Source organism: Trichomycterus rosablanca, chromosome 19, assembly GCF_030014385.1.
Source record: "Trichomycterus rosablanca isolate fTriRos1 chromosome 19, fTriRos1.hap1, whole genome shotgun sequence".
Taxonomy (NCBI): Eukaryota; Metazoa; Chordata; class Actinopteri; order Siluriformes; family Trichomycteridae; genus Trichomycterus; species Trichomycterus rosablanca.
In genome coordinates this window covers 1,116,402-1,142,994 of record NC_086006.1, presented here as the reverse complement: position 1 = coordinate 1,142,994, position 26,593 = coordinate 1,116,402, and the positions used below count along the sequence as shown (strand labels likewise).

The following is a 26,593-nucleotide window of genomic DNA, read 5'->3' as shown; positions in this document are numbered from 1 at the left end:
TAGCTCAAATGGAACACAGTGTACCTGTTACATTGTAAATCAGTTGGGGTTGGTTTAAGACACAATATACCTGTTGGTGTGGTCCACAGCTGGTTCACCAAGAACCCACATTTTGTTGTGCTGTACCTTCCACCATATTCCCACTTTCTAAATAAAACAGAGGAATGTTTCAGCATGGTGGTGGAAAGTGTACGAGTGCAGACCCCAGTACAGAGCCCAGTGTTGCTGTAATCACTCTCTGCAACATGCCAGCATTTATCAGCTGTGAGACACAAAGAAAGACATGATGCTTTAGTTCTTCACAATAACATTAAATTATTTCCTGTTTGGTGTGTTTATCAGGAGCTGGAGAAGAAATTCATCGTTCTGATGAAAAATGAGTTACAGAGGTTTAAGAAGTTACTTAGTCCAGATTACCCAGCATGCTCTGAGAGAGAGGTGAAGGATGAGGAGGATCAGAGTGATGTCAGAGATGGAGTGCTGAAGATCACACTGCACATCCTGAGGAACATGAACCAGAATAATCTTGCTCATAATCTACACTACAGTAAGAGCGCCGGTTCTCTCCTTTTCTAACAAAACACTTTAAGCCAGAACTTAGTAATGCTACATCATTAGCTGGTATCAGTTTGTTAGTCTGAGAAAGCCTGTTTGCAGTTGTAACTTAAGAGTAAAAAGACTTGTCGTCATGCTACACATATGCAGAATTGTACAATGTTTACATTTAATTTATTTCTGAGAAAAAATCAGAACGTCTGCTCAGTTTGTTGCTTTTATCCAGAACAGTAAAATGAAAATGGAACAGTCTAAAGTGAACAATAAAATCATGTGTGTTTTTGTTCATAATTATAATCATAGAGGTTTTAAAAATGCTTTATTTTTTTGTACATGAGTCTAATCAGTAAATCATTTCTCTTTATTAGAATGTTCTTTTACTTCAAAAAAATTTATACAGAAACTAAAGGACAAATTTCAGAAAATTCATGAGGGAACCTCAGGGCTTGGAACCACAACCCTTCTGAATGAGATCTACACTGATCTGTACATCACAGAGGGAGGAAGTGGAGATGTTAATGATGAACACGAGGTGAGACAGATTGAGTCAGCATCCAGAAGATCAGGAACACCTGAGAAACTCATCAAATGCAATGATCTGTTCAAGGAGGAATCCATCAGAACTGTGCTGACGAAAGGAATTGCTGGAATTGGAAAAACCGTCTCTGTACAGAAGGTTGTTTTGGATTGGGCTGAAGGAAATGCAAACCAGGATGTTTCCTTCATGTTTCCACTTCCTTTCAGGGAGCTGAATCTGATGAAAGAGAAAAAGTTCAGCCTGATGGAGCTTCTTCATTTCTTTTTCCCACAAACAATGAATTTAAAACCAGAACATTTGTATAATTTTAAGATCTTGTTTATCTGTGATGGTCTGGATGAGTGTCGACTTCCTCTAGATTTCCAGAACAATGTGATCTTGGCTGATGTAACAAAATCAGCCTCAGTAGATGTGCTCCTAACAAACCTCATCAAGGGGAACCTGCTTCCTTCTGCTCTTCTCTGGATAACCACTCGACCAGCAGCAGCCAATCAGATCCCTCCTGAGTGTGTAGACCAGGTAACGGAGGTACGAGGATTTAGTGACCCTCAGAAGGAGGAATACTTCAGGAAGAGGATCAGTGATGAGAATCTGGCCAACAGAATCATCACACACATGAAGTCATCAAGAAGTCTCTACATCATGTGTCACATTCCGGTCTTCTGCTGGATTTCAGCCTCTGTTCTAGAGAGAATGTTGAGTGAAGCTGAGAGTTTAGAGGTGCCAAGAACTCTGACGCAAATGTTCACCCACTTCCTGATCTTTCAGATTAAACACAGAAACCAAAAATACGACAGAAAGTCTGAAATTGATCCAGAACGTACAAGACGAACTATTCAGGCTCTGGGAAAACTGGCTTTCCAACAGCTGGAAAAAGGAAACCTGATCTTTTATGAGGAAGATCTAAGAGAGTGTGGCATCGATGTGATTGATGTGTCAGTGTACTCAGGAGTCTGCACCCAGATCTTCAGAGAGGAGTTTGGTCTGCACTTGGGGAAGGTCTTCAGCTTTGTTCATCTGAGCGTTCAGGAGTTTCTTGCTGCTTTATATGCATTTCTAACATTCATCTTGAACAACACTGATGTGCTGCAGGAGAAAACTACAGGTTTTTTCAGTTTCTTTACAAAATCAACAGTGAACAAGGCCTTACAGAGTGATAATGGACATTTGGATCTTTTCCTTCGCTTCCTTCTGGGTCTCTCACTGGAATCCAATCAAAATCTCTTACGAGAAATTCTGCCACAGACAGGAAGCAGGACTCACAGAAAAGAGGAAACCGTGAAGTACATCAAGGAGAAGATCGGGGAGAATCTCTCTCCAGAGAAGTCCATCAATCTGTTCCACTGTCTGAATGAAATGAATGATCATTCTCTAGTGCAGGAAGTTCAAACTTACCTGAACATAGGAGCTGGTCAAGGTCTCAGTGGAGTCAGTCTTTCTCCTGCTCAGTGGTCAGCTCTGGCATTTGTGTTGCTGAACTCTGATGAGGAGCTGGACGAGTTTGATTTAAGTAAATATAACAGATCAGATGAATGTCTTCTAAGAATGCTGCCAGTGATAAAAGCATCCAGAAAAGCAACGTGAGTGTTTATAATTAAACTAACATGATGTTACAATAAATGTTCTGATATATGGCAGGAGCATATTTAAAAATGTACATGTGTAAATAAAAATAACAGAAAACGGAAAACAGAAAAAACTTTTGGAATCTTATGAACTGATTAATTCCCAGCAATTTATGTATACAGTGTATCACAAAAGTGAGTACACCCCTCACATTTCTGCAAATATTTCATTATATCTTTTCATGGGACAACACTATAGACATGAAACTTGGATATAACTTAGAGTAGTCAGTGTACAGCTTGTATAGCAGTGTAGATTTACTGTCTTCTGAAAATAACTCAACACACAGCCATTAATGTCTAAATAGCTGGCAACATAAGTGAGTACACCCCACAGTGAACATGTCCAAATTGTGCCCAAATGTGTCGTTGTCCCTCCCTGGTGTCATGTGTCAAGGTCCCAGGTGTAAATGGGGAGCAGGGCTGTTAAATTTGGTGTTTTGGGTACAATTCTCTCATACTGGCCACTGGATATTCAACATGGCACCTCATGGCAAAGAACTTTCTGAGGATGTGAGAAATAGAATTGTTGCTCTCCACAAAGATGGCCTGGGCTATAAGAAGATTGCCAACACCCTGAAACTGAGCTACAGCATGGTGGCCAAGGTCATACAGCGGTTTTCCAGGACAGGTTCCACTCGGAACAGGCTTCGCCAGGGTCGACCAAAGAAGTTGAGTACACGTGTTCGGCGTCATATCCAGAGGTTGGCTTTAAAAAATAGACACATGAGTGCTGCCAGCATTGCTGCAGAGGTTGAAGACGTGGGAGGTCAGCCTGTCAGTGCTCAGACCATACACCGCTCACTGCATCAACTCGGTCTGCATGGTCGTCATCCCAGAAGGAAGCTGACGCACAAGAAAGCCCGCAAACAGTTTGCTGAAGCAGTCCAAGAACATGGATTACTGGAATGCCCTGTGGTCTGACGAGACCAAGATAAACTTGTTTGGCTCAGATGGTGTCCAGCATGTGTGGCGGCGCCCTGGTGAGAAGTACCAAGACAACTGTATCTTGCCTACAGTCAAGCATGGTGGTGGTAGCATCATGGTCTTGGGCTGCATGAGTGTTGCTGGCACTGGGGAGCTGCAGTTCATTGAGGGAAACATGAATTCCAACATGTACTGTGACATTCTGAAACAGAGCATGATCCCCTCCCTTCGAAAACTGGGCCTCATGGCAGTTTTCCAACAGGATAACGACCCCAAACACAACCTCCAAGATGACAACTGCCTTGCTGAGGAAGCTGAAGGTAAAGGTGATGGACTAAACCCAATTGAGCACCTGTGGCGCATCATCAAGTGGAAGGTGGAGGAGTTCAAAGTGTCTAACATCCACCAGCTCCGTGATGTCATCATGGAGGAGTGGAAGAGGATTCCAGTAGCAACCTGTGCAGCTCTGGTGAATTCCATGCCCAGGAGGGTTAAGGCAGTGCTGGATAATAATGGTGGTCACACAAAATATTGACACTTTGGGCACAATTTGGACATGTTCACTGTGGGGTGTACTCACTTATGTTGCAGCTATTTAGACATTAATGGCTGTGTGTTGAGTTATTTTCAGAAGACAGTAAATCTACACTGCTATACAAGCTGTACACTGACTACTCTAAGTTATATCCAAGTTTCATGTCTATAGTGTTGTCCCATGAAAAGATATAATGAAATATTTGCATAAATGTGAGGGGTGTACTCACTTTTGTGATACACTGTATTCAGTATGTTTTCTGTATTTACACTAGGGTTGGGCGGTATTGCCGATTTTCATACCGTCTTCAGGAAATACCGTGTGCGCGGGGGGGGGGGGGGGGGGGGGGGGGGGGGGGGGGTGTTAGTCGCGGACAAACTGTACAGTGTACACACTTGAGTGTAATTACAATATTTCAATGTTTTATTATAAAAAGATTTAACAATCTGAACGTCAAACATTGCTTATCTTATCTGATCTATAATAAATACGCAAGTATAAATGCATGTGTATCAATTACACTTTAACACAAACATTAACACATAACATTTTGGCATTGTAATCTCTCTCTGCCCACACAAAACAGAATAATAGCAGCTAAACACTTCAATATATTTCAAAAGTTAACTGCTTAGTTTATAGTTACAGATATTTCTTAAAAGTGTATGACCGTGTACGATTAGTTCTGCCTGTAATCCAGAATTAAGTTCTATACCGTAACAAAAAATATGAATGTAAATGTTCATGTTGCGATGACGGTGATGTAAAGTAATGTTAAAATAATTCAAAGTCCAAACATTTGAGTGGTTAACGAGAACGCTACTTTACATGTCGCACGAGCTCCGTGCAAAACACGAGAGCGGAAACGGTACAAATCCGATCTCTTCCCTACACACTCGCTCCCTACGCCCTATAGTGCACTTAACATTCTTAAAGGGCCAGACAATATATTTTATAATTCACATTACACGACAGGTGAGACGTTCTTTTTTCTTAATATAGCGCTTTTATTTAGGAATAAATAGTTCTTACATAGGCAGGAAAATCTATGGCAGACAAGAGTCAGAACAGCAGATTGGGCGTAACTTTATTATTACTGTTTGCTCCTTTTTCTCAACACTGAAGATATATTTAGTAAATAAGTACATGTCCGCGCATGCACGCGCTTGTGTTAATTTCCGCTTGAACTGATAAAAAATGTTGATTTTGAAAAATTAAAAGACGAGCCGTTTTCAGTTTCTGCTTGTTAGCTCACAGCTAACGCTAGCCAGTGTGGCTCTTCGCTCGTCTCTCTGTGTTATCACCTTACACCAGTGAGCACCCCACAGCCAATCAGCGAGCTCCAACCGCCTACCCCTCCCACCCCTCCCTCACTGTGGATGCGCGCATGTCCTAAAGTCTCAGTTTTCAAGGTAAACCTGAAGCAGAAATTTGGCGCTTCACATTTAAAAAATACCGTCATTATTTTTGAATACCGTCACCATTTTTAAATACTGCGGTATACCGTAATACCGTCATACCGCCCAACCCTAATTTTCACTAACACTACTGATGTTCAGTTGTTTCTGTTACATTATTGTTTCTATTTCAGGTTGTGTAAGTGTAATCTGACAGATGAAGGTTGTGAAGCTCTGTCCTCAGTTCTCAGTTCAGAATCATCCAGACTGACAGAACTGATCCTGAGTAACAATAACCTGCAGGATTCAGGAGTGAAGAAGCTCTGTGCTGGACTGAAGAATCCACACTGTAACCTGGAGATACTGGGGTAACAGTATTGTGTGTGTGATAGTGTCTTATTGTGTCTATGATTGTGAGATTTTATTTGTGTGTTGGGGGAGTGGGTGGGTGGACATGTAACATAGTTCTGATGTATTATTGTGGAGATACTGGGGTAACATCTTCTCTTTTCCACTGTGGATTTAAGTGTGTTTGTGGCTTCTCTGGTTTGGTACAAATTATCTAAAAAAGATATTTAATCTTTACTGACTCAAGAGTATTTTGAAACTGACCTAAATTTCAGCAGTTAATTATTAATTACCCAATAACAGTTCATTTGTTAATGATTGTATAAAGTCTGATTTCAGACTTTATTAATGCATAGGGTAACAAACAACAATTTGACTTGGTATTTAAGATGAACATTTAGGTCGTAGTATGTGAGGGATAGGAACTGGACTTCATGGTGATGTTACTTTGCTGTACATGCATCTGAGCTCTCTACACCAGTGTAACAGTTGTTTATGTAGCAGAAGAGCACTGAGACCTGGGTACAACAATATAGAATGTTTTACCAAAGTTGCTGTATGTGTAGTTTTGACCCAGTAGAAGATCCTCAATAGTTCAGAAAGTCACAGAAATAGAACTGAATTGCCGTCACACATTTCTCTTGTACTTTTGCATACAGCAGCTGGATGTGTGTTTTTCTGTGCAGGTTGGAGGGCTGCAGTATTACAGCTGCAGGTTTTACTGATCTGGTTTCAGCTCTGATATTAAATCCATCATCACACCTGAGAGAGCTGAACCTGAACCACAATCAACCAGGAGATTCAGGAGTGAAGAAACTTCAACATCTACTGAAAGATCCAAACTGTACACTGGAGAAACTACAGTGAGTTACTAGTTAAAGACTTCATGTTTTGCATCAGTGTTTTACATTACGATGCTGTCCAGAATATTCCTGCCATGAGCCCAGTGTTTCCAGGTGAACTGAAACCACGCTGACCAGGATAAAAGCAGCGGTAAAAACAGAAACAAAATAAGCTTTTTCTGTGACTGGATGACTTAAAAATATTCAAAAAGCTACACCCAACATTTGGTTAAATACCTCTTTATAAATAAATACCTAAATACCTCACTCCACAGCAGCCACTTTTTGAGGTCGGTTTTAAACCACATACATAAAGAGGATGTACTTTGTTGCACAACAAATGCCTTTTCTAATATTCTGACACGTTAGTATAAAGTATGCAAGTTAATATGTTAGCAATTTGCTAAAATCTTTAGTTACATCATTAAATTCTGGTTTTATGCAGATAATGTTTGTGTAAATCAAATATGCAGCTAGTGGCATTAAATCAGGGGTAATAACTTGAAACTGTACCATTGCTTTTCTAATTTGAATCAGTATCCAGTAAAACATTAGCACAGATCAAGCAGCAATGCTAATTAAAAGGCTAATTAGCCTAGCCTGCTAAATGTGCTTTATGACTTTATAATCCTCTAATGATTTATACATCAGAAGTAAATAGCACATAAATGTGTAGCTTATTTAGTTTTTATTATTTAATTATGTAAATGGGTTCCCTATTGCCACCTCCACACCAGAGATGGGGAGTCCAGCTTTTGGCGTAGTGATGAAGCTTCGCTCCCTACTTAAATGGTGGAATACCCTACGTAGTGCACTTCACAGTAACAGATAATCTGAATGGAACGCTCCTACAGAATCGGTGCTAATGGTTAAAAGAACCAGTCAGAGCTTCTGATTTTAATTGTTAGTAAGAAATGCTGTTATTTGCATTTATTTAGTTTGCAGCATCACACAGATGACGTGTTAATGAAACGCTTGATCGGTGCTTGAGGTTTTTTAATTAGAAGCACATTTACAAAATAACAGATTCTATTCCTAATGGGACACACGCTTATAACTTTAATAGCATCTGGAACAAGGTAAGGTAAGCAGCGGTTATGGATTTTTTGCTGTGTTTGGGATTTTGGCTGCTGTGCCGTGATTTGCAATGAAAACAAAACGTCAGTTTAAGCTTTTAACTGGTACCGAGGAAAGTAAAGGCACAATGTCTCTCAGAAGTATTTTGTGATTCTGATTGTTGTTCTGTATTGTAGTGAGTATTAGGATCAAGCTGCTTTCATTTATGTAAGAATAAATGGAACTGAGGGTTTTTAGTTCAGAAGCAATTTAACATATACAAGGTCATACATTTTTATAGTGTGTAGTTAACTTAAACATGAACTAAACTAATGCTGTGTTTTATCATTTATATACTGAACTGTAATATTTTTTTTTTATCTCTGCAGGTTGGAATGTTGCTGGATTACATGTTCAGGTTTTACTGATCTGGTTTCAGCTCTGATATTAAATCCATCATCACACCTGAGAGAGCTGAACCTGAACTACAATCAACCAGGAGATTCAGGAGTGAAGAAACTTCAACATCTACTGAAGGATCCAAACTGTAAACTGGAGAAACTAGAGTGAGTTTTTTACTTCCTGTTGATCTGCTTCTGTACACGAGAGGTTTAACACACTAAATGCTTAAAATGTGTTTTTGTCTTTTGTAGGTTTCGTGACCTTTTAGAACCAAAGAATTTAGATCTAAGATGGAAACACATTAGAGATTCAGGAGTGAAGCTGCTTTCTGATCTACTGAAGGATCCAAACTGTAAAGCGGAAAAAGTCTGGTGTGTCACTTTTTAGATAATTATTATTAAAATTACACACGTCATACCAGTGGCCCTTAACTTATTTTATGTTTAATAATCTGTGTTTTATATAATGTTTTATATAAAATCCTCTTTATGTATAAACGTCTTAATGCTAATAAGTTGTTAATTTCTTAAAGGTTCATGAGGTAGAATCAGTTTGATTATGGATTAGTTGTGAATAACTGCCTTGGTCTCATAATGTAAATAGTTCTTTAATGGTAAGAGGAAGCAAAAAAAGAGAAATGTTTTTTTTTTTAAAGAAACAACTTAAAAAGTCTCTCTCTGTATAAAGAAAGAAAAATGGAGGGATTGTGCTCATACGTGTGTCCATGCTTTTGTGTGTGTGTTTTTCCATTTTGTTTAAAGAACTGAAAAATGACAGATGTCCAAAAAGAAGAAAAGGCAAATTCATATTTATGTTTTATGTAAATTGAGCTGCTGACAAAACTGTTACACAATTTATTTAAATTCAAATAATTGTTATATTATTGTTTCTGTTTCAGGTTGTGTGAGGGTAACTGACAGATAAAAGTTGTGAAGTTCTGTCCTCAGTTCTCAGTTCAGAATCATCCAGACTGACAGAACTGATCCTGAGTAACAATAACCTGCAGGATTCAGGAGTGAAGAAGCTCTGTGCTGGACTGAAGAATCCACACTGTAACCTGGAGATACTGGGGTAAGATCAAACACACACACACACACACACCTATTTAACCACGTTTTAAACAAATGAACATGAACATTCGGTACTTATAACATTTCCAGGCTGAAGGTTGATCTGTAGAGGACTTACTGTAGTGTTGAAATAAAACTGGTTGTCTCAATATAACAATCTGCTCCTACTGCCTGCAACAACCAAGTTCTCAGAAAATATCAGAGGGAACCAGAACAAGCTGAGAACGTCAATAAAAATGAACTGGATTGGTGCAGATCGCTCTTGAGTTTGATTCTTAAATGGGGTCTGCTCCAGAAAAGGGGTGTCGTCACCTCTGGGTCCCAAAAGCACCACAACATCAGCCAGTTTCCCAAGAAGAGACAAAGAGTCCCAGCTTTTACAGAAAACGGACAGGAATGAGTGAACAAGATGAGTGATCTTATATATACCAAGTAACGCAGCAGTATTGTAGAATCAGTTAATCAACAACAACCTTAATAATATTAATAATAATGAAGAAAATTTATTTTAAAAAACAGATCAGTTTCAGAACTATGTCAGTGTGAGGAAGAGGAAGAAAGTTTTTTTCCTTCTGACTATGACTGTATATTAAACCTGTACATGGTGATGATTTTCTCTCTGCAGGTTGGCTGAATGCAGGATTACAGCTGCAGGTTTTACTGATCTGGTTTCAGCTCTGATATTAAATCCATCATCACACCTGAGAGAGCTGAACCTGAACCACAATCAACCAGGAAATTCAGGAGTGAAGAAACTTCAAGATCTACTGAAGCATCCAAACTGTAAACTGGAGAAACTACAGTGAGTTACACACACACACACACACCTCTGTACACACACACTGACAACATACACCTAAACACACACACCTACACACACATTGTGTGATTGTGTGTGTGTGGGTGTGTGTGTAGATGTTACTATGGTGATGAATTGATTTTCTCTCTGCAGGTTGGCTGACTGCAGTATTACAGCTGCAGGTTTTACTGATCTGGTTTCAGCTCTGATATTAAATCCATCATCACACCTGAGAGAGCTGAACCTGAACTACAATCAACCAGGAGATTCAGGAGTGAAGAAACTTCAACATCTACTGAAGGATCCAAACTGTAAACTGGAGAAACTAGAGTGAGTTACACACACACACACACACACACACACACACACACACACACACACTGTTTGATGTTTTTTTCCGACTATGACACTATATTGAAGCTGTACGTGGTGATGAATTGATTTTCTCTCTGCAGGTTGGCTGGCTGCAGTATTACAGCTGCAGGTTTTACTGATCTGGTTTCAGCTCTGATATTAAATCCATCATCACACCTGAGAGAGCTGAACCTGAACCTCAATGAACCAGGAGATTCAGGAGTGAAGAAACTTCAAGATCTACTGAAGGATCCAAACTGTAAACTGGAGAAACTAGAGTGAGTTATTTGCTTTAATTTGAGACGTTCTTGAGTTTGTGTATGTTGTAACACAGCTGCTTTTGTTATTTTGTTATTTTGTCTGATTTTTGTTAAAAACGATCTCACCCACAAAACAGCTCAAACAATGAGACCTTCAAAAATATAAAAATAGGGCCTCTCAGGTGGCACAGCGGTAAAGTATGCTAGCGCACCAGAGTTGGGGTTTTGAATACATCGTATTGAATCTCAGCTCTGCCTTCCGACTGGGCTGGGCAGCTGCATAAACAACGATTGGCTGTTGATCATAGGTTTAGGGTAAAGTTGGATCATAAATCCTCAAACTGGTGCAACTGCGGTCCTTGCTGGCTGACCTGCACAGGGCTTACACAGTGCCGATTGGTGTATGAACAAGACTCGTGAAAAATGCAGTCTGTACTGCCTGTACATGCTGGAGGGGGCGCATGTCAGTTGAGAGGCATCCTCAGTCAGCGGTGAAGGGTCCTATCAGTATAGAGGAGCAATCAGGGTAATTGGACACGACTGGATTAGGGGAGAAAAGTAAAAAAAAAATATATATATATATAAAAATAAAATTCTGTCCCCAGCTTTAATGCTTAATATGAAATCAGACCATGACAGTGATCTGATTATTGGGTTAAAATGCATCTCAGAGATCTGATTATTGGGTTTCCACGCACCTCCATATTTGGAATTATGATCCACCTACAGAGAATATTATTACACCACAAATAAAATCTCAGATAAATTAATTGCAGTGTTGTTCTACTAACTGATAAACACACAAAACCTCGTTCACAGTCAGTAGTTATTTTATCAGTCACACATACAAAACCTTTACACGTTATACTGCAAATACCCACTAACACACAGATGGTGTATGTGAAGTGATGGTCCAAGTATGCATGATGATGTATTTACTGATTGTGTGTATTCAGACAATGTTTTATTTTCATCTTTTTACCACCACTTTATCCTAGTCAGGGTTGCGGTGGGTCCAGTTTCCCCGGAATCATTCAACTGACAGACAAAATTACACTGAATGTGTTATTAAATTGAAATAATTCTGTTCTCAGTTCAGAATCATATAATAAGTTCTCAGTTCAGAATCATCCAGACTGACAGAACTGATCCTGAGTAACAATAACCTGCAGGATTCAGGAGTGAAGAAGCTCTGTGCTGGACTGAGGAATCCACACTGTAACCTGAAGATACTGAGGTAAGATCACAGATAAACGTTTCTAACTGATAAAACATTGCTTTTATTTTTCATACTAATAGTGTGTTATGTCTACAAACCCAATTACAAAATTGATGGGACAGTAGGTAAATGCTTAAAAATGGAAAGCAGTAATGTACAGGTATGTAATTAAATCAGCACAAAGAGGAGATGTTCAATATTTTACCTTATTCACTTTACTGATTGTTCATAAATGGTTTCCAAAAAAAAGTTTGGACAAAGGCAATATAAGACTGGAAAGTTGTAATGATGAAAAATGTCTGTTTTTGGAACTTACCATTGGAGACCAGGTAATTTTATGTTGATTAGGTGTAAAAGGAGCATCTTTTGAGCAAGGACTGGTTTAGGTTCACCAAAACTTCATGAACAAATTAAGAACAATCTTCATTAAATGCAATTTAAATTGGTTTGTAGATTATATCTGACTATCTGCCTAAATGTTTTCATAATATATTTATATTTTTACTATATGTTGCCAGAAAAAGTGTTTATTCTCCTTTTTCTCTGCAGGTTACAACACTGTAATATTACAGATGTAGGCAGACAGTATCTGGATTCAGCTCTGAAATCAAATCCATCATTACGACTAAAACTGAATCTGTGAGACTAAAGTAACAGAAAGAATAAACTGTGAACAGCAGTGAGATGATTGAATGTGAAGCCCAGGCTTGAGGTCAAGCCACTGGAGTTGCACACTAAACTGGTCAAACCATGTTATCATGGACTTTGTCAGTCATGTCGGAACAAATCGTTGCCCGAAGTTGGATATAATTTATTTTATACACCTGTTAGCGACGTGTGTGTCTGTAACAATTAATAATTAGGACGGGTGTTTTATGAACACAACAGGAGACCATCACCTCACTCACCGCTGCATTAAAAGCTGAAGCTGATCATGGGTGCAGCAGGGACATTGAAGTGTTGGTGTTCCTCTGTTGGCTGGCACATGCAGCATCTTATCGTGTCATCTCACGAGCCTTCGCCATACCCAAATCGTATGACATTGTGCACAGAATGAGTAGGGCTGTCAGAGGGCTAGTCAGGAGGATCATCACCCTACCAACTGGTGATGAACTAGTGTGTAGGAGCTGGGTTTGCCCACATGGCCGGGTCCGGATGTTTTAGAGTGGCAGTTGGTGCTATTGATGGGTGCCACATTCGGATTAAACCCCCATCTGCCAATGCACAGTGCTACCTAAACATGAAGCTGTTCCACTCAATACAGCTTCAAGCCATCTGTGACCTCGGAGAAGTTCAGAGACATTTTTGTTGGATATCCAGGGTCGGTTCATGATGCAAGGGTACTAAAGAACAGCCCTGTATATAAAGAGGGGTTATACCCACCTGCAGGACGATACTTTCTTGGGGATCCCTGCATTAATACACCCAGCCGGCTCCTGACCTATCGAGAGCCTGTGCAGATCCCTGTACAGGCTCGTTTAACAGCAAACTGTCCAAGGCCAGGAATGTGGTGGAAAGAGCTTTTGGAATGATGAAGACAATATGGCGCTCCATTTTCTACAAAGCCCTTGAGGTGAGCCCTGTCTTCGCCCCGGAGGTTGTGGCATGCTGTGCGGTGCTCCACAACCTCTGTATCGCTCATGGAGACATCACTGAGCCAGATTTAACGAAGGTGGATGTTGACCAACCAGGACCTGTAATTAATGACATTACATCAGGTGAAGATGGAAGAAAGAATCTGGCTGCAGCCGTCTCAGCACCACAGCACAGAATACCAGCTCTTTATGAGCATGATTATATTTAGAAAAAATTTTTAATAGGTTCATGTTGTTTGTTTTTACATTTTGTTTTACAGTGCTTGATTGTCTCTTGACATTAAGTTTATTAATTATTTAAAAGTGAAACTTCCTTAGCATAATGTTCAAGTTTTTGCATATTTTTTTTATTATAGTTCCCAATTTTTACACTTTTTCTATTTTTATTTAAGGTTAAATAAAAAAAATGCCTTTCATTATTTGCCAATGCATGTTCTTTCTCACAACATGCAATAATACTACGAGACTTTTGGATTTTTTGACTTCCTATCTCTCTCTTTCCTCCCTCTTTCCTCCCTCTTTCTTGCTTCCTGGTCTCTCCTCTCCTCTCGCACCTCTCGCTCTCTCTTCTCCTCTCATTCTATTCTTTCCCTTTCTCTTCTTTCCTCTCTCTCCTCAGCCTCTCTCCATCTTCTCTCCTCTTTCTATCACCCTCTCATTTCCCCTTTCTTCCATCTCCCTCAGATACACAATTAAATCTGTCTCCCCTCGTCTCTTTTTGGCTGGGGTTTCCATGCTTCTCGAGGATGGTGAAGCTTCAGCAGCATCCTGGCCAGATGAGGAAATAAGGGTCAGTGGGCTAATCAATGGCCTCCCACCTACTGCTTCATCCATCTCAGTGTACCATATCCAGAATGCTGCTGTTGCTTCACCACTCTCTGTACTCACCCCAGTAGGTGGACACTTAAGTTCCTACAAGATTCATGAACACAGTACAAGGACATTAACTTGTATTACAAATCTTTTCTGATGTATTTACTGAAGATCCTATCAACAAATGAAGCTTACTTTGTATTTTTGCATGAGTGGGAGTCACTTTCCCCTGCAACTGGTTCTCCAACACAAAGGTTCTACAACATAATGCACATAACAGTTATTAATGTATAGAGCATACACTGCTTCAAGTTTTTAATGTTTTGAAAAAGACTGTAAAAGTTGAATACTAAAACTTTGTCATTAATAGTATGCATAAGATGTTACACAAATTTTGTGTTACGTCAAACAAACAGTTACTCAAACCCTCAAACCGCTGCATTTCGTTTTCCAATGAAGGGGACGTGGTGGGCCACTCTCCACCGATAAGCATTTAAGTGTCTTCATCAAACCCTGCAATATCAAACTTTAGTTTTAAAAGGGATGGCTAATGTGACGTGTAGCAACATTACAACAATCATGAATATTTAGCCTCAACAACCCCAAAGCTAGATATGTTTACCTTCCTAAGGATAGTTTGGCCTATCGCTAGCATTACAGATAAAATAAAATGAATCTATAGATAGATAGACACTTTATTAATCCCATAGGGAGGGTCAGTTATTACAGCAGCTCAATATATATTAAAGCAAAGTATTAAAATATGCAAGTATTAAAATACAAAAGTATTAAGTACACAAGTAATGTGCAACACTATGTAGATAAATAAATAGAATAAAAAGTAGTATATCCATTTTATTGTCCTACCAGAAGAACTAGATGTAAACTAAATGAACATGGATGTAAATCTACCAGCACCGACGTTAATCCTGAATATTTAACCTAGCACATGTTTAACCTTTGCGTTATCCGATTATATTTCTTAATTATACAACAATTAGCTGTTTTATAAACTCACAGGTAACGTGGATAACAATTTTTAAATCAGACTAAATTAATTATTTTCCGTAAAGCTGCTGATCATAACGTGATTCCACATGACTTGACTGATTAGTTTTATTCGATTCTTAAGTTTTAAACATAAATAACAAAAGCTGCTGATAAATGAGCAAATGTTCATTTTCTTTTAAAAACTAAATGAATTATTTCTCAATGATAAAAGATTTTAGGAAAGCTGCGATGTTTTCACTCTAGTGACACATTTGAAATTTGAATCTTCAACGAGTCGGTTCACACTGAACGACTCTGTAAAATGAATCATTGATTCTATTAGAAATGAAAACAGTGAGCTGGAAGTTCAGTGGATGAAAAGATAAATGTAAAATACTTAAAAATGAGCTTTATTCTGCAATGAGAGAAATGCTTTACCACATTCAGAAACATCCACATACCAACCTGAATTTTAAATGTTATTGACGTACACTGGAACTTTATAATGGTGTGATAAGTCGACCTCTTCATACAAATGAACAACCATGTTATTGATGTACTTTGTATGTTATTGATGTACTGTGTATGAATTAGTGTCCCTGGTTTGAGTAACTTGCTCGTTTGTAAGGTCACTATTAACGCTCATTACATAAGTTTACAGCATCAGGTTGTTAAAAATGTCATTAACAGTGATAAACACCCCCCTGTTGGAGGCAACACGTTTTCTATTTTATATGTTTTTACATGACCCCACTTTTATTTTGCTCTGGTTCAGTTTTGACCCCACCCTCAATGTTCTTCTTGAATTAAGAGCCCACTGATCCACTTTCAGCTAAAACCTCCAACATTTAAGGATTTAAAAGGTCCAATCAGGAGGAAAATCTTATTAAACAATTTGAAATACGTATAAAAATTACAACCTGAGTTTAAAGAAGAATTCACATCAAACTTCAAGTTTTGTTTCATCCACTACAAGATGAGCAAAGTAGGTCTTTATTAAAACTGCTGTTTAAGAAATTATACATTTTATTATTGTACAAAATATTTGTAGAATTAGTTACACTTGTGTTGTTATAAATAAGAGATGACAAGAAGGACAAACAGTGTTGGTATGTTGTTGTTATCTGTACTTAATTATATCTATCTGTAGTTCATTACTTATAATAATTGTATAATTTATATTATTATTTATAAGAATGTTATAATTTATAAATGTATTGTAGTTATTGATCGGTGCATTGAATATAAAAATGACAGAATAATAGCAGCGTGGACTTGGCATGATGGCGTGACCGCGGAGAACATGTTAAAATTTACTACGATTTATTTTGAATCAAAACATTAAATAATAAAACTCACTCAGTATTCGGGTCAATATTTTATTGAAATGTTTACTTATTAATTTTTACGAGACACGGGCAGCATAATAAAGATAATAAAGATATAAATAATAAAGCAGAAGTGTATCTCTACTTTTACTTTCACTTTCTTGTAGCTTTGCTGACGCACTTTTTGTTCTCAACCTTCTAATAAAATCACAATAATCAGAAGCGGATCTGTTCGCGTTTTTCAGCTTTTAAAATAATGCTATTTAATGGAACCATTTTACTCAACAAGAAGTGCTGATATGAGCTATTTTATTTATGTATAATAATCTTTATATGAATTACTCGGTTTGTAGCTCTGAACCCTGTATGGTGAATTATTGATATTATTGAAAGCAGCTCTGCAGGATTCACCTCATGATGTTTTAATAACGTCTCTGTATCATATTTATCATGTAAAGTAAAACTACAATCACTATAAACCATACATACACATTACAGGTGGTTCCATCTGAGCCGTTTGTTTTATAACTGGACATGCACAACTTTTACTAAAGGTTAATTCATCTTTTTCACAGCTGTACAATCAAACTCACACAATGTTAAGCAGGCCTCAAACAATCTTGAACATTCTGTCAAATGCTTGATTTATGGGTAAATTATATTTCCAGTATCATCAATGTATTAATAAAGACATTGACTAATAAAGAGACAGTTCAATTTTATAACTACAAGTGAGTGATAGTAATACTACTAATATTCTATACATGTCTTTATATTACAGAGAAAGAGATCAGATTCACCAGAATCCAGCTGTGTGTCCATGAAGAGTGATCAATCAATGGATAAACGAATAGTCTTCAGGTACAGATTATGTAGGGAATGTGATTTTGAATATTTCAGAAAAAATGAAAAAGAGATCCGTAAGTGAGGAATGATAATGCAACCAACATCTACTTTCTAAATGTCTTTATATAACAGAGAGAGATCAGATTCACCAGAATCCAGCTGTGTCTGTATGAAGAGTGATCGATCAAAGGATGAACTTTTAGTCTTCAGTGAGGGAGACATTTCTACTGAGCTCAGGTATTGATGTTTATCTATCTCAAACCACATTCTATACATTGCTCTCAGGGAAGGAAATCTCACTATTGGAGTAAAATCCTATAAGCGTAATTTAGTAGCTATTATGCTAATTTGGGACACATCTGCTCTCCTCATTCACATGTGCACTGATACAGGGAGTTTAGATATAATGAAAATGATTAAAAGCTGACTGGCAATAATTAGAAGGAGTCGGGTAGTTAAACTTAAGAAAACCTGTATCTAAAATCACAGAGGTTTTTTTGTTGCCTTATTTGGAGAAATTGAAAAAGTGTTTGCGAATTAGTGATGGGTTTTAATTTGTGATGCACTTTTGCTTGCTGTAAATCAGTTTAGGAAAGGTTCAACAATCAAAACATTTTAAACATTAGCAGTTCTGCTTACAGCTTTGATACACAAGTGAAAAAATAATAAAGTATAGAGGAGAAGTATAACATGCAGAGAGTGAATAGTTTCTCAATATAAATTAATTTATTAATAGACTTAGACAAACTTTATTGTCATTCATTATACACAAGTGTACGCAGAACGAAATTTATTTGCAATTGGCTTGCACGGAATATACAGAGTAAGCTAGAAAATTATTGATACGTATCACAGGATTAGATATAAAAATATATCAATGATTTATATAGTAGCACAGATTTAAATTTTAAAGTATGTGATAGGTGGCAGCACAGGATTTAAAAAAAAAAAAGTAAAAACTATAAATATAGAAATGTAGCAGCAGGAATATTAAATATAGGTATATGGAATAGATACATAAATGTACATCTACATATACAGGGGTTGGACAAAATAACTGAAACACCTGTCATTTTAGTGTGGGAGGTTTCATGGCTAAATTGGACCAGTCTGGTGGCCAATCTTCATTAATTGCACATTGCACCAGTAAGAGCAGAGTGTGAAGGTTCAATTAGCAGGGTAAGAGCACAGTTTTGCTCAAAATATTGCAATGCACACAACATTATGGGTGACATACCAGAGTTCAAAAGAGGACAAATTGTTGGTGCACGTCTTGCTGGCGCATCTGTGACCAAGACAGCAAGTCTTTGTGATGTATCAAGAGCCACGGTATCCAGGGTAATGTCAGCATACCACCAAGAAGGACAAACCACATCCAACAGGATTAACTGTGGACGCAAGAGGAAGCTGTCTGAAAGGGATGTTCGGGTGCTAGCCCGGATTGTATCCAAAAAACATAAAACCACGGCTGCCCAAATCACGGCAGAATTAAATGTGCACCTCAACTCTCTGAACTGTCCGTCGGGAGCTCCACAGGGTCAATATACACGGCCGGGCTGCTATAGCCAAACCTTTGGTCACTCGTGCCAATGCCAAACGTCGGTTTCAATGGTGCAAGGAGCGCAAATCTTGGGCTGTGGACAATGTGAAACATGTATTGTTCTCTGATGAGTCCACCTTTACTGTTTTCCCCACATCCGGGAGAGTTACGGTGTGGAGAAGCCCCAAAGAAGCGTACCACCCAGACTGTTGCATGCCCAGAGTGAAGCATGGGGGTGGATCAGTGATGGTTTGGGCTGCCATATCATGGCATTCCCTTGGCCCAATACTTGTGCTAGATGGGCTCGTCACTGCCAGGGACTACCGAACCATTCTGGAGGACCATGTGCATCCAATGGCAGTGCCGTGTATCAGGATGACAATGCACCAATACACACAGCAAGACTGGTGAAAGATTGGTTTGATGAACATGAAAGTGAAGTTGAACATCTCCCATGGCCTGCACAGTCACCAGATCTAAATATTATTGAGCCACTTTGGGGTGTTTTGGAGAAGCGAGTCAGGAAACGTTTTCCTCCACCAGCATCACGTAGTGACCTGGCCACTATCCTGCAAGAAGAATGGCTTAAAATCCCTCTGACCACTGTGCAGGACTTGTATATGTCATTTCCAAGACGAATTGACGCTGTATTGGCCGCAAAAGGAGGCCCTACACCATACTAATAAATTATTGTGGTCTAAAACCAGGTGTTTCAGTTATTTTGTCCAACCCCTGTATATGCATACTTATAAAATAGCAGCATGAATAAAATATAAATAAAGTGATTTGTTCAGTTAAAAATTATTCATATACATATTTGTTAGGGTAGATAATGAGTGCACAGATGGTATGTGGCTCAGTATTTTCCTTGAAATCATCCAAAAGTGTTAGGAGTTCAGTAGTCTAATGGCTTGGGGGAAAAAAACTGTTATAGAGCCTGGTGGTCCTGCACCGAATACTCCTGAATCTGTTACCAGAAGCCAGCAGGGAAAACAGTCCACAGTGAGGATGTGACGGGTCACTGATGATGTTGTGTGCTCGGGATATGCAGCGCACTGATGCGAGGTCCTGAATGGAGGAAAGAGAAGTCCCGATGATTTTCTCTGCTGTCCTCACCACTCTCCTCGCATTCTTCCAGTCAGAGGCGCTGCAGCCTCCACACCACACAGAGATGCAGCTCGTCAGAATGCTCTCTATGGTGTGTGATGAGGAAGTGAGGAAGTTTAGCAGCCAGTTTCGCAGGGGGGTACTGAAGCCCAGGGATTCCAGTTTGTTCACTAAATGCTGTGGAATTACGTTGTTAAACGCCAAACTGAAATCTAGGAACAGCATTCGCACATGAGTGTTCTTCTCCTCCAGGTGTGCAAGGCTCAGGTGAAGAGCAGAGGAGATAGTGTCCTCAGTGGAGCGGTTTGGCCGGTAGGCAAACTGGAAGGGGTCGAATGTGGTGGGTAGTCCGGAGGTGATGTGCTTCTTAACCAGCCTCTTAAAGCACTTCATCATAATTAGAGTTAGTGCAACGGGCCAGTAGTCGTTTAGTGATGAGATGTGAGGTTTTTTTGGCACTGGAATGATGACGGCGGACTTAAAACATGATGGGACTTTGGCTAGATCCAGTGAAGTGTTGAAAATGTCCGTTAAGCCAACTGGTCTGCACATTCCCTGAGCACCCGACCTGGTATGTTGTATGGGCCTGGGGCCTTCCGTGTGTTGACTCTGTGTTGAGTCGTTGAGTCAGCAGTATCAAGGCAGAGTACCTCCTCATCCTAATGCAGAACAGCTTTCTCTGTAATAAATGTAATGATAATAATATACAGTACAGGCCAAAAGTTTGGACACACCTTCTCATTCAATGCGTTTTCTGTATTTTCATGACTATTTACATTGTAGATTCTCACTGAAGGCATCAAAACTATGAATGAACACATGTGGAGTTATGTACATAACAAAAAAAGGTGAAATAACTGAAAACATGTTTTATATTCTAGTTTCTTCAAAATAGCCACCCTTTGCTCTGATTACTGCTTTGCACACTCTTGGCATTCTCTCAATGAGCTTCAAGAGGTAGTCACCTGAAATGGTTTTCAGGTGTGCCTTATCAGGGTTAATTAGTGGAATTTCTTGCTTTATCAATGGGGTTGGGACCATCAGTTGTGTTGTGCAGAAGACAGGTTACTACACAGCCGACAGCCCTATTGGACAACTGTTAAAATTCATATTATGGCAAGAACCAATCAGCTAACTAAAGAAAAACGAGTGGCCATCATTACTTTAAGAAATGAAGGTCAGTCAGTCCGGAAAATTGCAAAAACTTTAAATGTGTCCCCAAGTGGAGTCACAGAAACCATCAAGCGCTACAGCGAAACTGGCACACACGAGGACCGACCCAGGAAAGGAAGACCAAGAGTCACCTCTGCTTCTCAGGACAAGTTCATCCGAGTCACCAGCCTCAGAAATCGCAAGTTAACAGCAGCTCAGATCACAGACCAGTTGAATGCCACACAGAGTTCTAGCAGCAGACCCATCTCTAGAACAACTGTTAAGAGGAGACTGTGCAAATCAGGCCTTCATGGTCAAATAGCTGCTAGGAAACCACTGCTAAGGAGAGGCAACAAGCAGAAGAGATTTGTTTGGGCCAAAAAACACAAGGAATGGACATTAGACCAGTGGAAATCTGTGCTTTGGTCTGATGAGTCCAAATTTGAGATCTTTGGTTCCAACCGCCGTGTCTTTGTGAGACGCAGAAAAGGTGAACGGATGGATTCCACATGCCTGGTTCCCACTGTGAAGCATGGAGGAGGAGCTGTGATGGTGTGGGGGTGTTTTGCTGGTGACACTGTTGGGGATTTATTCAAAATTGAAGGCACACTGAACCAGCATGGCTACCACAGCATCCTGCAGCGACATGCCATCCCATCTGGTTTGCGTTTAGTTGGACCATCATTTATTTTTCAACAGGACAATGACCCCAAACACACCTCCAGGCTGTGTAAGGGCTATTTGACCAAGAAGGAGAGTGATGGAGTGCTGCGGCAGATGACTTGGCCTCCACAGTCACCGGACCTGAACCCAATCGAGATGGTTTGGGGTGAGCTGGACTGCAGAGGCAAAGGGGCCAACAAGTGCTAAACACCTCTGGGAACTCCTTCAAGACTGTTGGAAAACCATTTCAGGTGACTACCTCTTGAAGCTCATTGAGAGAATGCCAAGAGTGTGCAAAGCAGTAATCAGAGCAAAGGGTGGCTATTTTGAAGAAACTAGAATATAAAACATGTTTTCAGTTATTTCACCTTTTTTTGTTAAGTACATAACTCCACATGTGTTCATTCATAGTTTTGATGCCTTCAGTGAGAATCTACAATGTAAATACAAGTAGTCATGAAAATACAGAAAACGCATTGAATGAGAAGGTGTGTCCAAACTTTTGGCCTGTACTGTACATGAGTATAATTATTTAACTTGTGCTTATTGTTTTTCATTTTTATCTGCAGTCACCAAATAAAAAAAGACAAAACAGAGCAGAAGTTATCAATTATATTTCAGGTATGTGTGTGTGTGTGTGTGTGTGTGTGTGTGTGTGTGTGTGTGTGTGTGTGTGTGTCTCGTTACAGTTTTTCCTCATTTTAAATTGATCTATACGCCCAATTCTGAAGATTGGAAGCTCATGTATTGACACGACTTCAAACAAAATGCAACAATTCAGTCATGTGTCCAAGTATAAAAGAGTTTTGTGATTGGCTCAAATGGAACACAGTGTACCTGTTACACTGTAAATCAGTTGGGGTTGGTTTAAGACACAGTATACCTGTTGGTGGGGTCCACAACTGGTTCACCAAGAACCCACATTTTGTTGTGCTGTACCTTCCACCATATTCCCACTTTCTAAATAAAACAGGAATTTTTCAGCATGGTGGTGGAAAGTGTACGAGTGCAGACCCCAGTACAGAGCCCAGTGTTGCTGTAATCACTCTCTGCAACACACCAGCATTTATCAGCTGTGAGACACGAACAATGACGTGATGCTTTAGTGCTTCACAATAACATTAAATTATTTCCTGTTTTGTGTGTTTATCAGGAGCTGGAGAAGAAATTCATCGTTCTGATGAAAAATAAGTTACAGAAGTTTAAGAAGTTACTTAGTCTAGATTACCCAGAATGCTCTGATAGAGAGGTGAAGGATGAGGAGTGGAGTGATGTCAGAGATGGGATGCTGAAGATCACAGTGCACATCCTGAGGAACATGAACCAGATTAATCTCGCTAACAGTCTACACTACAGTAAGAGCGCCAGTTCTCTCTTTTTCTAACTTGCTACGTAGACACCATGGCAAGTCAATTTGTGATCTTTTTGTGTCAAATATGCAACTTACTGTCAAAATAATAAAATATCTTCCTTTCTGTGCTTGGATCTGCTAGTAAGGACCAACTGATGGTGTTGTTCTCTTCATTTCTCTACATCTTAAACTTCGTTTAGAAAACTACGTTTTCTTTTCTTTATTGAACACAAGAATAATTGGCTAATCATTTCTCTTTTTTAGAATGTTCTTTTACTTCTAAAAAATTAAGACAGAAACTAAAGGACAAATTTCAGAAAATTCATGAGGGAATCTCAGGGCTTGGAACCACAACCCTTCTGAATGAGATCTACACCGATCTCTACATCACAGAGGGAGGAAGTGGAGATGTTAATGATGAACATGAGGTGAGACAGATTGAGTCAGCATCCAGAAGATCAGGAACACCTGAGAAACCCATCAAATGCAACGATCTGTTCAAAGAGGAATCCATCAGAACTGTGCTGACTAAAGGAATTGCTGGAATTGGAAAAACCGTCTCTGTACAGAAGTTTGTTTTGGATTGGGCTGAAGGAAATGCAAACCAGGATGTTTCCTTCATTTTTCCACTTCCTTTCAGGGAGCTAAATCTGATGAAAGAGAAAAAGTTCAGCCTGATGGAGCTTCTTCATTTCTTTTTCCCACAAACAATGAATTTAAGACCAGAACATTTGTATCATTTTAAGATCTTGTTTATCTTTGATGGTCTGGATGAGTGTCGACTTCCTCTAGATTTCCAGAACAATGTGATCTTGGCTGATGTTACAGAATTAGCCTCAGTAGATGTGCTGCTGACAAACCTCATCAAGGGGAACCTGCTTCCTTCTGCTCTTCTCTGGATAACCACTCGACCAGCAGCAGCCAATCAGATCCCTGCTGAGTGTGTAGACCAGGTAACGGAGGTACGAGGATTTAGTGACCCTCAGAAGGAGGAATACTTCAGGAAGAGGATCAGTGATGAGAATCTGGCCAACAGAATCATCACACACATGAAGTTATCAAGAAGTCTCTACATCATGTGTCACATTCCGGTCTTCTGCTGGATTTCAGCCTCTGTTCTAGAGAGAATGTTGAGTGAAGCTGAGAGTTTAGAGGTGCCAAGAACTCTGACTCAGATGTTCACCCACTTCCTGATCTTTCAGATTAAACACAGAAACCAAAAATACGACAGAAAGTCTGAAATTGATCCAGAACGTACAAGACGAACTATTCAGGCTCTGGGAAAACTGGCTTTCCAACAGCTGGAAAAAGGAAACCTGATCTTTTATGAGGAAGATCTAAGAGAGTGTGGCATCGATGTGATTGATGTGTCAGTGTACTCAGGAGTCTGCACCCAGATCTTCAGAGAGGAGTTTGGTCTGCACTTGGGGAAGGTCTTCAGCTTTGTTCATCTGAGCGTTCAGGAGTTTCTTGCTGCTTTATATGCATTTCTAACTTTTATCTTCAAAAACAAAGATGTGTTTCAGGAAAAAACCACTAGATTCTCCTCTTTCATAAAAATGTCAACAATGTCAGATTTCCTTAAGAGTGCAGTGAACAAGGCCTTACAGAGTGATAATGGACACCTGGATCTTTTCCTTCGCTTCATTCTGGGTCTCTCACTGGAATCCAATCAAAATCTCTTACGAGAAATTCTGCCACAAACAGGAAGCAGCACTCACAGGAAAGAGGAAACAGTGAAGTACATCAAGGAGAAGATCAGCGAGAATCTCTCTCCAGAGAAGTCCATCAATCTGTTCCACTGTCTGAATGAAATGAATGATCATTCTCTAGTGCAGGAAGTTCAAACTTACCTGAACAGAAGAGCTGATCAAGGTCTACGTGGAGCCAGTCTTTCTCCTGCTCAGTGGTCAGCTCTGGCATTTGTGTTGCTGAACTCTGATGAGGAGCTGGACGAGTTTGATTTAAGTAAATATAACAGATCAGATGAATGTCTTCTAAGAATGCTGCCAGTGATAAAAGCATCCAGAAAAGCAAAGTGAGTATTTATACTGGAACTAACATGATGTTACAATAAATGTTATTTATCAGCTGTGTCATCTATTGTTGTATGAGCTTGCAGTACAGTAATCTCAGTGAGGTTCAGAAATATTTTTGAGAAAAGGAGGAAAATATTTACAACCCCAAATCAGAAAAAGTTGGGACAGGATGGAAAAAGCAAATAATGAAAAACACAGAGTTTCTTACATTGACTTTGACTTTTGTTTGATGTCAGACAGGATGAACCTGAGATATTTCATCTTTTAACTGCTCAACTTCATTTTATTTATTAATAAACATCAATTCCTGCATTTCAGGCTGGCAACACATTACAAAATAAGTTGGGGCAGTAAAGCATTTACCCCTTGGTAACGTTGTTGTTGTTTTTTCACCACTTAAAAGAGGTTTAGGCACCGAGAAGATCGAGTGATTTAATGTTTCAGCTTTTATTTTGTCTCGTTCTTCTTGCAAACTCGTCAGCAGCAGTGCAGCAGTACAGGGGGTTGTCGTTGTCGCATTTTTCCTTTCAAAATTCTCTATTGGGGAGAGGTCAGGACTGCAGGCAGCTCAGTCCAGTACCCGTACCCTCTTCTTCTGCAGCCATGCCTTTGTAATATGTGCAGCAGGTGTATTTGCATTGTTTTGTTGAAAAATGCTGGACGTCCCTGGAAAAGACGACGTGTTGAAGGCAGCACATGTTGCTCTAAGATCTCAACATACTTTTCTGTATTAATGCTGCATCACAGAGTGTAAATGACCTTCACCAAGGGCACTGACACGCCCCCATACCATGACACACCCTGGTACTGACACACCCCCATACCATGAAACACCCTGGTACTGACACACCCCCATACCATGACACACCCTGGTACTGACACACCCCCATACCATGACACACCCTGGTACTGACACACCCCCATACCATGACACACCCTGGTACTGACACACCCCCATACCATGACACACCCTGGTACTGACACACCCCCATACCATGACACACCCTGGTACTGACACACCCCCATACCATGACACACCCTGGTACTGACACACTCCCATACCATGACACACCCTGGTACTGACACACCCCCATACCATGATACACCCTGGTACTGACACCCCCCATACCATGACAGACCCTGGTACTGACACACCCCCATACCATGACACACCCTGGTACTGACACACCCCATACCATGACACACCCTGGTACTGCCACCCCACATACCATGACACACCCT

General features: G+C 39.6%; 2 pseudogenes; both read left to right on the top strand.

Annotated features, from left to right (window-relative positions):
* LOC134333833 (NACHT, LRR and PYD domains-containing protein 12-like) overlaps window positions 1–26,593 on the top strand; it is a 37,351-nt pseudogene that overhangs the window by 4,329 nt on the left and 6,429 nt on the right.
* Window positions 17,266–25,354, top strand: LOC134333390 (NLR family CARD domain-containing protein 3-like; annotated as a pseudogene).